The 14,577-nt window shown below is 32.8% G+C and overlaps 1 protein-coding gene and 1 long non-coding RNA gene across 3 annotated transcripts in view; one reads left to right on the top strand and one right to left on the bottom strand.

Moving 5' to 3' along the window:
* Positions 1-14,577, bottom strand: part of LOC136825019 (uncharacterized) — a 301,632-nt gene that overhangs the window by 60,598 nt on the left and 226,457 nt on the right. The window lies entirely within an intron of this gene.
* Positions 3,281-14,577, top strand: part of stg1 (stargazin-like protein) — a 142,826-nt gene continuing 131,529 nt past the window's right edge. For both annotated transcript variants that reach the window (XM_067081052.1, XM_067081051.1), the window contains exon 1: positions 3,281-3,717. The gene's annotated coding sequence lies outside the window, so the exon portion shown is untranslated. The remainder of the gene's footprint in view (positions 3,718-14,577) is intronic.

The following is a 14,577-nucleotide window of genomic DNA, read 5'->3' as shown; positions in this document are numbered from 1 at the left end:
TATATATATATATATATATATATATATATATATATATATGTATGTGTGTGTGTGTGTGTGTACATATATATTTATATATATATATATATATAAGATATATATATTATATATATATATAATATATATATATATATGTATGTAATATTCAGTTTTCCATACTACCTCGTCCAAGACCATGCCATTATATCAAATAATCCTTATATATTGTAAAGATATAGTAAAATATAGTCTCATACAATAACAATGCATTAATGTAAAATATTTTCTCATACAAAAACAGCGCGTTCTACATTCCAATACACTAAAATATTTCAAACAATTTGTTTCTCTTCTCGCCTTTCCTTCTTCTGTTTCTTCATTCGTACATTGTAAAATGAGAATGGATCTTTCGTATCTAAAGTATGTTTGTTGTTTTTTTTAAGTATTTAAGTGTCTTTCATCACCATCAGAGCCTCGATAACGATCCTAAATGGTAGAAAAAATTCAGTAGATTTTTTGGAACTCGTTTATACCTAATCTATAACACTAAAATTCGAGTGGATCTTGTTTGTCCTCCCCCTGGATGACATTATGGGAGACATGACACAGCCACCCACCCCATGCAAACCTGTCTGTCCGCCCCTGGTGGTGGCAGGGTAGGTAGAGGATCGGGAGGGTAGGGGAGACAGCAGTGCCGCGTTCCAGCACGCGTAGCACGCGCCAAAAAACTCGTTGGACATAAGAGGCAAAATTGTAGCTAATAGTCAGTCACCTGCGGTGGGTTGTAGGTAGAGTGAAGAATAGTATGAGACAAACCGCATCACTCCATAGTATTTGTTTAAAACAGTTTACTGGAGACCAACCTTAAAGACAAACAAAATCAGTTAAATACACACACACTCACGCACACAAATATTAGAAGAATTTCATGAGATTTGAAGTTTAACCCGCCGTTTGACACGACGCAAGCAATATTCCGTCTCGTATTTTTGATGCCGGCTGCATTAAGAAGAAAATGACCTATTCTTATAAATCTCTGGCTTAGGTTTTCCGGAGGAATTTCGAGGAGCACTTATTGACGTTCGAGAAATTGAAGATCCCAAAATCTTATTCCACGCCGCAATTTCACCAGCAATCAAATATGTTGCCTGGGAAGTTTGGTGGTTGAATTATCGTAATGAAATTTTTTCTTTCTTCGAAGGTATTTGTGTTCTTAGTTTAAAGGTTATTGTGAAGCTATATTATCTTAAGAATGAATATAGCCTTACTTCGTTCCGTTTATATATAAGGTCGCCATTGTGTATTTATGTTCGACGAATTTTTGTTTTTGTATAAGATGCACGCAGGACAAAGTTCAGATCCATCTCAGTGTCATAAGGATATGCTGATTTCAATGGACAGTCATCAAAATAACAATGAAAATAATGCACAGTAATGGAAACATGGAAGGAAGCAGTATTTCTGGTCATAAAAGTTACTAAAGCCTGATGCGCAACGTGGTTGACAAGTTATACAAAAAACAGTTAAAGGTTATGAAGACCTTTTAAAGTATAGAATTAGCCATATGGACATACGGAGGAGATGTTAAAGAACAGATCATCCGTTTCAAGGAAATACTTGAAAAGTTGCGTGGCTTTGTAGTTCTAAATCTAAAACTTGAAGAACAACTGCTACGTTTCCCATTACAAACACTATCATTGCCAAAGTAATCCCCTTAGTTTTTCACAGTTACAGTGTTAACACCCAGTTTGAAATTACATTTTTTTTACATTGTATCAAAAGTTTCAAAATTAAAGTCCCAGGACCCACAAAAGCTAATATTTATGATGTGATGGAGCCAGTATTTTTTCTAAGCCCATATTGTTGGCAGTGAAAGTACCCAAATATAATACTGTATGCATGGATCTCGATCCTTTAATACGGCGAACAGCCACCACAAATATCCATAGGTATGGAAATATAAAAGGAGGCCACCACTGTGCAGGTATTTATGTGTGCAATATAAAAGTGGGATTAAATAAGTTGAGCTCTGGGATTTCTAACATGTAAGTGCATTGGGAAATTCGCTTTGTAGCTGTTTTGTTACACTTTTCTATTCATCAACCGAGAATTAACCGTATCGTGTCTGTCAAGTGTTATAATTTTGTGATTAACTTAGGGGTAATTGTCTCAATAAAGACTTAAGTTTTATTTCGCCAATTTCCAAAGAGACTTCTATGTATAGTATGGACATGGACGCAATCTGTTAAACCGCTTTGTCCTTGTCTTATATTATTTCATTTCAAGACGACTCTCGGGTCTATGTGTGTATTTCATTAAATTCATTATAGTTATTTTTCGTAAAAGGGGAAGATGTAAGTTAACAATGGTAGCATCCATAGCAATTTTTTTTAATTACTTTGATTCGTTCCAACATAACTTATTTTTCTGACCATTTGATGTGTATGTGTGTAAATACTTACTTCGTTGTTGTTTATGTTGTTATATATAGTATATATATATATATATATATATATATATATATATATATATATATATATATATATATATATATAGAGAGAGAGAGAGAGAGAGAGAGAGAGAGAGAGAGAGAGAAACAAACGAATAAAGGAACATTCATTCTGCACAGAAGTATAAACAGGTCCTTCGATGCTTCTTAATTTTGAACGTTCTGTAACTCTACTCATTACGTACCCATCATGGTTCTGAATTATTCGTGATCATTAAAACTGACTGACTTCGTGTTCGTGAATCATTAATATCGCGTATCCATTTGGCCTAATCTATTTCACATGCACTGGGATTTATTTACTAAGTACACATTGGTCTTTGGAATCCACCCAAGCCTATTTATATTGGATGTTCCTCCCCTTTGCATTCAGAGGGCCAGGTCTAAGATTTTCCCTTTTCATGTCGTTAGTTCTTGCGTCACCCCCACACAGTTATCCTTTTTCCCTGTAGTTTAACGATTTCATCAGCAGTTTCATTTTGCAGCGCGGCTAGGTTCAAACATGATATGGAAAATAATTCTATGACAATATGCGCTGAAGTTTCTGCAGGTGAAATCCGATTCATGAAAAGGGCTGGAAAACAAGACTTACCATTTAATGATGTAAAGATATTCAGGAAATTAAAATCAATTCGCTTGGCATATGATTAAGAGAAGTGGGACCATTTAGCACACGCAGCGATAGTTTCACATTTCGATTAAAACGAAATGGAAGGCAAAGAAACATACAAATGGAATGATTCGGCGAGAGTCTAGGATGAGCAACTGAGCACTGACTGTTCTCATCTCATCAGTTGTGGCCGGGATGAGGTCGAGGGTGGATGTGCGCTCTCGGCCGTCCGGTCATATTCTGTGGCGTTGAAAAGATGTGATGAGAGAAAACGCTTCAACTTTTTTCTTAATTTTTCACGAACGGAGAAAGTGACAAACTGTAATCATTAGGCGAGTGAAAGACTAATGAAAGAAGGTTTAAACTTTAAAATAATATATAGTTTGTCTACAGAGAAAAAATATACTGTATCTACATTGCTAATGTCTGGTATAATTTATGATTTTCATGGAGGTTATTAGAATATGCTAAGCATAAAAATGATTCAGTAAGCGGATTAAAAACATTTAAAGAAATTGTTAGCAAATCTGGAAATGACACTTGCGATAGTGCAATAAGCAGAACCGTTAATGTTCTCCACAGTTTAATCATCCAAACAATTTTATACAGCAACCGATGGGTAAGTATAACTTAGTGACGTGGCACTGAACACTATGCAATCTTGCATGCGCGTTAGTTATAGGCTATGACTACATACCTGTATATTCTGTGTAAAAAGGCCTATTATAACAAGAATCTTATAATATTCTAGGCAGTTAAGCATAGGTGTGTGTGTGTGTGTGTGTGTGTGTGTGTGTATATATATATATATATATATATATATATATATATATATATATATATATATATATATACATAAATGATAAATATACATATATATATATATACATAAATATATATATATATATATACATAATATATATATATATACATGAATATAGATAAAACAAAAATCTTTTATAAGTAAATAAAGACTTATACATCTGTACATAATTATATCCAGTATATACATATATATATATATATATATATATATATATATATATATATATATATATATATACTATAATATATATAGATATATCGAACAGGTCTCTCAGGTGGACTAAATATATATAAGTATAAAAGTCGGAACCTGAGAGCAACTGCCCCAAGGAATTACCTGGGCAAGCTAACTATATACCAGCGAGTTTTCCCCAACTTCCTGACTCATATACCCAATAGACAACATTTCATTCGAATTATCCCTTCTATAAGATAAATCATCAACACACAATCACGTAACAGAAATAAATTCTGACTCACGTCGATCGAACCCAGGTCTCTCATAGATAAAACTGGGCCAAAGTCTTTTAACCTGCAAGTAAATAATTACCTGGGCAAGCTAACTGCTTGCATCCAGTGAGTTTTCCCCAACTTCCCGGTCAGCAATGACCCAGTAGACAACATTTCATTCGAATTATCCCTTCTGAGTGAATATATATAAATATATATATATATATATATGGAACAGAAATAAATTTCTTCCATATATGATTGTGTATATGATATTTCTATATATATATATATATATATATATATATATATATATATATATATATATATATATATATATATACACAAGTATATACAATTTTGTATGCATGTCAATGCAGATTTCGACATATGTAGGCGCATGCACACCTGACACAAACATCCACACAAACATCCCCACACACACACACACACTCTCTAAACTTAAATCCTTTTGCTCTTTGGGTCTCACTCGCTATGACCTATTACCATCCATACTGAATAATAATTTCTGTTAGAAGATTCGCTGGCGCTTTTACGTTTTTATATAAAAATAGGATAGTAGCAGTTATACTGAACATAATTTAATCTCCTCTCAGTGCTATCGCCACAAACATTGTCTTCGCTTTGGTGACCCGGATATTAAGAAATAAGTCTTTTAATCATTTTAACGTAAAAAAGGCTTCCTGAGGCATCTCCTCTCTATCTCTTTCTCTAATCACACACACACACACACACACACATTATATATATATATATATATATATATATATATATATATATATATATATATATATATATATATATATATATATATATATATATATATATATATATATATATATATACATATATATATATATCTATATACTGTATGTATATATAGGTATGTGTGTATATTTATATATATATATATATATATATATATATATATATATATATATATATATATATATATATATATATATATATATATATATATATATATATATATATATATATATATATAAATATATATATATGTATATATATATATATTGTATATATATAAAATGTCTCATAAATTATATTTTTTACCGTAGCATCAAGTTCCTTTTTGCAATCGATCCCACTGCTCAACTCGTCTCAAGAGCTCAAGAATGAATGTTTCATAAAACGCAAACATACTTCTACAGTCAATGGTTGGAAAACCTTCCGATCCTCGCACATACCTGATGGAAAATAGTACAACCAACTTCAGTGGCACAGGCCGCTTGTGCCGTAAAGAATTTCATTCAGGGAAAGAAAGAGTCTTCCCTTTTCAGCAAGATCTATAGCGATTTACTCTCTGTTATTCGAGAGCCCCCGAAGACACGCAAATGAAATTGTAACGGTAAATGTTTTCTGAAAGAATTCAGGTCACAAAATGCTGTCGTCTGGCAAAGAGATATCAAGTTTCGAAAATATTTTTTACATGTGTTCCCCCATTCCATGCATTTTAATGGCGCTGCTCTAAATCCAATAAAAATTCTTATTGTATCGAACGGTTTTTTTTTTCTTTATTTCGCTTTTGTATTCACTATTTATTTTTGGCGCTCGAACGAACCTAAAAAAGGCCTATTCCTACCATTCTGCTTCCAACAAAGCCGTAACCCTCTTTCGTAGATATAAGACTGTTCAAGGAAACCAACTATGGGGCAATATCTTTGATCATCGAATAACATTAACCAATAAAGAACAGGGGTGGTTCATTAGGGGCAAAGCTACGGAAAGGAGGAAAATTTCACGTTCTTTCCCTTGAAAAGTGATAAAACCATAACTTTGTTTTCATTAGATCAGAGAGAGAGAGAGAGAGAGAGAGAGAGAGAGAGAGAGAGAGAGAGAGAGAGAGAGATGCCTAACTTACACTGAAGGTAACAGGAAGCAATAAAGGCTGCTTCCTGGAAGTCTCCAAACAAAAAAAGCAGTAATATCATTTCCTACCACCAGTAAATACTTTTGTGAAAGAATTTATGCAAATGCTGTTCTCAGGAAACGTGAAGCGTCGCATTCATCAACCCCCAAGAAACAAACAAACAAACTCCTTCAGAGCGAGTCTTAGAGGCATGAAAAACGGAGTAATTCCTGTTATTATTTGGCCGCTGCACAACGTTATTTTCTTTACCAGATTGCAATTGCATCCTGCAACACCCTCCTCTTTAATAACTTAAAGGTCAACGAGGAAAACCAATGAAACGAAAAGTCATCCTCACAATCAAGGTTTTACCTGTTGCTAATGCCTTCGCCATTACGACTAAAAGCCCCATAGTGAGAATCAGGATGTGTGTCGGAGCGGGCTCATGCAGGGAGAGGCAGGTAAATAGAGAGAGAGAGAGAGAGAGAGAGAGAGAGAGAGAGAGAGAGAGAGAGAGAGAGAGAGAGAGAGAGAGAGACCACCCGCGTGCTCAAATATACCCAGGTAAGGCTTTCACCCAGAATCATTGTAAGCTATATTTGTACCTACCGCAAAAGACATACCCATTTTAGATCAAAACTGTCACAATCAGCTTTTCTGAAGTCAGCCCTGATGAAAGCTCGAGTCAACCATTTACGTTTGTAAAGAAGTATATTAACACTGAAGGGAAACATACTCACAGACTGAAATATAAAACACGGATTTACTGCATAAAATGTTTTATATACAAATATACAGTGAAATAAGACCACCGTCACACTGAAAAAATTTAAAATGAAAAGCGCAGGCTTTGATCATCCGAGGAGCTAAGCCAGTTCACAGGAGCAATAGTCTCCTTATTCTGATAATATTTGGTTTACTTGAAAATCATTATCTGCAAACATTCTTTCGCGAAATTTTAACGGGTATGAGAAATTATGGATAATTTCAAATATGACACGAATTCTGTTGAACGTGTACATCTCTGCTTCCCGACGTACATTTGAAGTCTTACACTGTACATATCTGCAGGGCCGAGAAAAGGCTGCTGAAATCACTTTAAATTCTTTTCCGGTCGTAAAGCTTTTAAGCTGGTGCTGACCTCAGCAGTATCAAACCTAGAAATCTTTGTAATCATCATTCATTAATCTGCAAAAACCGAGCTTGCTTTAAGCTTTTGAAATATTTTTATATATAATAAATCTGGGTGTGAGCGAGTGTTTGGCCAGTCCATTCAAAGATATTTCTCTCAAACACTGCCTAGGTTCTCGAAAACTTTGAACCAGGCTAGTGTACCAAACAATGTGGGTTCTTATATTTTGCAAGTCCGAAGAATCTTTATAAAGATCCAGCCTCTTAATGAGGCTCAATAAGCATTTTACTAAAATATTGTGGATGTCTGTAATTATAAATCCATGTTATACGTTGATTACTTTTAGGAAAACGTGACCAGTGCATTGTTAAAGTCAGATTACATAAATGATATTCCCTCTATAAAATATAATTGTATGTTTTTGGCATTGTTTATTGAGATATCAGAATTGTCATTTTCAATGCATACGGCCTGCAAGTTTTAAAAGCTGAACAAGCCTTATTGGCCTTATGAGATTTTTCTTCTTCTATATAGTTTCTAGTTCATTAGACGGGTCGATATTGTACTCGGTAGGCACTCTGCTAGGCCCGCGTTCGATTCTCTGGCCGGCCAATGAAGAATTAGAGGAATTTATTTCTGGTGATAGAATTTCATTTCTCGTCATAATGTGGTTGGGATTCCACAATCAGCTGTAAGTCCCGTTGCTAGGTAACCAATTGGTTCTTAGCCACGTAAAATAAGTCTAATCCTTCGGGCCAGCCCTAGGAGAGCTGTTAATCAGCTCAATGGTCTGGTTAAACTAAGGTAAACTTATATAATTTCTTCATGGTAATCTCCTTGTGCTCTGGCATATACTTTCCCAAGTCTATCATTACTCTTTTCCTTTCACTTTCTGATACAGATATGGTTGTTACACCTATTTTGAAGCTCAGTTGCTTCAAGTAGTGAATACTAAGTCTCCCTTTTCATAATCATTCAGCCGCATAATGCACCCAGTTAGTGTCATCTTTCCTAACTAAATTGTATTCTTCATTTGACTCCAGCCTTGAATAGATGTGCTGTTGACATTTCTGACTTCCCTGCCAAGAACTTCGCGAGAACTGCCTATCAACCTGATAAGGTGGAAATTGTTCCATATAGATGTTTACTATTTGGAATAATAATGATATTTAAAGGCAATGCATAAATACGGTAGTGACTTAAATTTTAGGAGACAACATTGATGTTGGTCCTGTTTTGAGTTTTTTAAAGGCCTGTGGTTTTTATGAAAATATTTTATAATTTGATATAGATATGTCTTTTTTACTTTATTTATGGCAGTTTTTAATTCCATTAGAAATTAATTCTTTTGATTTTACCTTGTTAAACATTGATCTTTAAAATATAATTTTAAACTCATTCTTTATATAATTTCCATTTTCATTCACTCTCATCATAGAGCTGAATGATCCTACCGTTCCCAGTGCTTGGCTTTATGCCTAAATCACATATTCCATTCCACTGTGGGCAAAGTGCTCCACGTTTCGACTTGCCTTCGTCCGGCCTGGTGTTAAGGACTTTCATTACAGGCCTTGTTAAATTATCAAGAAGAAGATACCCAGCACTGATCTTCTTGATGGTACGCAACGTCCCTAGGGCTAAGGCTTCCTGCTTTTATCCTCTCTTATATTACCTTCATTTTTTAAGACAATGATAATAACAGGTCAAATAAAAACAATAATAACTAATACGCGTACATCTGTCACATTTAATAAATCCTATGATACGCATGAGTTTTCCACTTGCTCGCTTTAATTGGTCTTACTTTTAACGGAAAATATTTACAATATATTGCAACGCATAAGTGTTGTTTTAATTTAGATTTGTTATAGTAATTCAAGTTTATGTTATTTGCGAGACAAAGAAACTTCCCTTTATAGAAAGATTTTATTATTTGTGGTTTACTGTACGGTATGTGCAAATGCTGCTCGAAATTTCCTTATATTTCAAATTATCATCATTAAAACAAAATTAAAATAATTCATTTCTGAACCTTGAACATTACTTATATATATATATATATATATATATATATATATATATATATATATATATATATATATATATATATATATATATATATATATATATATATATATATATATGTATATATATATTTATATTTCAGTTGCCGGAATGAATGATGTTTATTTTCTTTTAATAATAATAATTTGAAAAAAAAGGGAAATTCTGGTAACATTCACACTTTTACTATATAAAAAAATCTTTTCATAAAGGGAAAAAAAAAATAACGTTTCTTTGAATGATATAATAAATCTAAATTATACATTTGAATGACTATAATAATTATAAATTATACATATATATATATTGAAATATATATATATATATATATATATATATATATATATATATATATATATATATATATATATATATATATATATATATATATATATATATATATATATATATATATATATATATATATATATATATATATATACATACACATACATATGTGTGTGTGTAAGTGTACTGTATGAGTGTGTCTCTTCTCTTCCATAGTATTCGAAGCTTTTTACACTTTGGAAAAAGTATTGTTCATGCACGTATGACCTAACCTTTCGTTGTTCTCGGTGATACAACATTCAGAACGTTTCTCTCGGTCTATATCAATATTTGCCTTTGTCAGTCTCGTTTCGCCCGATGAAAATTACTTCCGTGTTTTTTGTTGCGCAATTTCATCCATCTGCGACAACTGGTGGATCGTTTTTACGAAACAATATGTCACTATTGTGGCGCGAATCGGGCTCTTTTAATCCCCAGATTACGTGGTGGGATTATGAACAGGAAGTATTTGAGAAACATTACCCATATGGATCGTGGTGAAGATTTGCTTTAAACGATTTGAATTAAAACCTTATCATACTGTAATATTGTAGAATGGAATCTATTTTCCCTGCGTGACCGAATCCGATGACAATAGTATTGAATGATGTTTATGACAAAGATTAATACAAGTACAAAACGGACCTGTATGTTTATAAATATATATATATATATATATATATATATATATATATATATATATATATATATATATATATATATATATATATATATATATATAATTTATATATTTATATAATATATATTATATATATGTATATAATATATATATATATATATAATTTATATATATATATATATATATATAATAATATATATATATATAAATATATATATATATATATATATATATATATATATATATATATATATAATTATATATGTATGCGTATATATACACATATGTGTATGTGTTATGTGTGTGTGTGTGTGTGTCTGTGTGTGTGTGTGTGTGTGTGTGTGTGTGTGTGTGTGTGTGTGTGTACATCTCTTGTGTGTTTTCGTGCACGCGTGCGCGTCGGTGCTCACGTAAATGAACAGATATAAATAGTTGTCATGACCCATAAATATTTTTTGTCGGATAATTCACATAGCTAAGAAAATATATGATATCACTCCATAATTACGATCTTTTTTTAAATTACTTGTGACGAAAACGACCGAAAAGGTCGCTTGTTAGATGAATCTTTATAGCCTATATAAATCTTTCTTTTTATACATTTAGCTAAGTGTTGAGGATGAACATCATAAATAATGAAACTAAGTCATTTGGATATGCCTGTTTAAAACGGGTCTACATACAAAATTTAAAAAATTCTCATCCAGTAAACCATACTAATTTCCCATTTAGTATTGGCATTTTCCCGTATGCTTAATTATTTAAAAAAAAACTTGCAATTTCTGTAAGAATAACATCTAAAAATAAAGAAAATACAGATCACAAAACACTTTCATACCGTGACATAAGTCGGCAGAGTTCAGAAGTAAGGAAATTACATTCCCGGAAACAGCGTTTTCTCAGCAACGCCCGTTAACTGCATCAGCCTATAAGGAAAGCTCTCGAGGGCGAGTCTCGAAGCAATTTAAATGCATAAGGCTGCGTGTGTACCGCGGTTGGAAATGCGGGTGGGATCCACGGCGAATGCTGTACATAAATATGAGGGAACGGCCAGTTTTCATAGGCATTGTGAAACACAGCCAGGGAAGATATGTGTGGAAATGGGCCTTCGGTGAGTGACTCGCCGGGAAATGGAAAGATTCTGAGCAGAAAATTGAGAAGGAGGAGACTGAGGATGAAGTGGCATCTCGGTGAAGCCGTTTCGGATCTAGAACCAGCCACGTGATGCAATGAATGACAGCTGACATTCTTTAAAGAGTGTGTTACCATGATGGAAAGGGAAAAATGATTTTCAAGTGGAGAACCTTACCGGGTGATTTGATAACGAAATGTCTTTGTAGAAACAGAAATTAAAAAATCTGCATTAAATATTGATTGTCTCATATGAAGCAATAATTAAAACATAAAAACACAAGTCTGCAATAGAGTTATCATTTTTAAAGCTTCGTAGAATAATAAAATTATTGATCAAAGGAACATTTACCAAGAATGCTGCAACGCATAAATCATGTAAATGTCAGAGTTAATTTTTTCCATATAAATGAGTGGGGGCGGCAATCCCTTCAAGTTCTCAGAATTCCCACCTATATTTAGTTACGAATGTTTCATCTGGTGACAATATGAAATTATAACAACGTCCCAAAAACCTAGGGGAAAAAGGCAACGAAATTATAGGGAAAACCTAAAATAGTTAATAAGTTACATTTGGAATAAACAGAAGCATAGGCTTGAAATACTGAATTTGTATTTTCTCTGCGAGGCAAAAACCAGTGGCCGGTGAGGTATTGAAAGAAATAATATTGGTTTGTGAGTTCACATATATTGGTAGATCAAAAAAGAAATGACGAAATACAATAACGCTTTACTACAGTGAGGTAATCATTGGTTTTAGCATTAGGAGGAAGCCGGAGAAGATCCTGGTTAGTTAAGTATACCTTAGTTTAACCAGACCACTGAGATGATTAACAGCACTCCTAGGGCTGGCCAGGAGGATTAGGCTTACTTTACGTAGCTAAGAACCAGTTGGTTACCTAGCAACGGGACCTGCAGCTTATTGTGAAATCCGAACCACATTATAGCGAGAAATGAATTTCTATCACCAGAAATAAATTCCTCTAATTCTTCATTGGCCGGCCGGAGAATCGAACGCGGGCCCAGCACAGTGCTAGCCAAGAACGATATCGACCGGTCCAAAAAGGAACTAGATCCTGGTTAGGCTATGGGAGATTAAAAGGCCGCGACCTTCCTGACGTGGAATTACAGAGTGGAATATAAAGTGACTGAGGTGTATATAATTATAATTCAAAAGTAATCCATCGTTAATTGAAATCTTGTATAGGTATTATTCATAATTAAGGATTCTTAAAGTAAATGACATAATTAATGAGGTTAAGCAAATTTAATTTAGATCACATTTATAATGAATTTTAATACAGAAACAGGGCCGAAGTTTCATGCTAACGGAGACCAAGAATAAAACCCAAATAAACAAAAGTAGTTTGCACAAAAACAAGAAGAAAAATATATAAATATATATATATATATATATATATATATATATATATATATATATATATATATATATATATAATATACATATATGTATATATATACTATATTTTATATAATAATATATTATATATATACATTTTATATAATATATATATATATATATATATATATATATATATATATATATATATATATATATATATATATATATATATATATATATATATATACATATATACACATAAGAAGTGGTACCTTAAATGAAAGCGATTGATGTGGTATGAATACAAAATGCACCTCAAGGTACATTATTTGGTTGGAAGAAATTTTTTCTCCTTAAAGGGAGATGGGCCTCTTCGAAAGCTGGCCTTATTCCAGCATAGCTCTTGCTTCTGAAACAGCCTGTAGGCCTAAGATTACGGCAATCATGCTTTTAATTTTGTGGACTGCCGGAAGAGGAAATAATAGCATTCCTTCCTTATACTTTGTGTGAGGTTTGCAGTCCCATCCTCTCCACTGATACTGCAGACAAATAAAAAAAGTACAATACTATGTCTTCGAGACATGAACGAACACAAATGATGTGGAGAAAAGAAAAAATCTTTGACTTCTGGGTTTTTTAATGATATTTGTAGTTACTCTTTATGGGATTTACGTCATTAAATGAAAAGAACCCGATAAATTATCAGATTAAAACGACAAATGATTAATTCAAGTTAATCAAAAACAATAAGTTCTTTGCTTGGCTTTAAAAAATATTTCTATATATTAATATACTAGAGGCATACAGTTGTTTTATATTGCAAGGTTACGATAGATTAACCTTTCAAATGATATATAGGTTGTTTGACTTTTTAACAGATATTGCTTAAACGTATGTATATCCGAAATGTTATTATCTTTTATTATACAAGTAATTGTTCTTATAACACGAAAACAAAACTAAGTATTACTTATACCCTGACCTGATATTTCTACCTATATTGTTAACATCCAAGAAACACTGAACTTGAATAAGTAGTCTACCGAATGTATATAAGATATGGTGGTACTGCAATTAAAATTACGCACTCCTCAGTCTAGATGTAGATATAAAATCGAAAATAAAAAATATTCAAGTTTCCTTAACATGTGGCCAACGTTTCCTGTCACTGAAGAGGCAGACGGAATAAAGACCCCACAAATTCAAGCTGATGCCACTAATGGAAGTGTGATTCTTCTGATTTCATCGCGCGGTGGAAATGCTGCCTCCGACGTCGCAAATAACATTCAGATTTTTGCATCGTTTACGAGTTCTTCCCTGAAAAGTGATGAGGTATGTGGGCTTCCCTCCCACAGATTTTAAAAGGTTTATTAAGCAGTTCGGTAACTTCAAATGTACTTAACGAAATGCTATAAAACTTTTTGTACAATTTTTTTTTATTTCTTACATAACGCATTAAGTGGAAAACGTTTAAAATAAGGATCCGTATGTAATAACTCACGCAAGTACATTACAATATTTGCTAAAAATAAGACGTATTTTGAAGTTATGCAGACGTATTTTCAAACGACGAAACGGATCTCCCACGAAGTAACAGAAACTCCGACGGACATAAGTATTCTTACGTTAAGAACTCGTGTTATGCAAAGTGAATTT

Source organism: Macrobrachium rosenbergii, chromosome 36, assembly GCF_040412425.1.
Source record: "Macrobrachium rosenbergii isolate ZJJX-2024 chromosome 36, ASM4041242v1, whole genome shotgun sequence".
NCBI classification, from domain to species: Eukaryota; Metazoa; Arthropoda; class Malacostraca; order Decapoda; family Palaemonidae; genus Macrobrachium; species Macrobrachium rosenbergii.
This window is presented reverse-complemented; position numbering and strand designations above follow the sequence as displayed.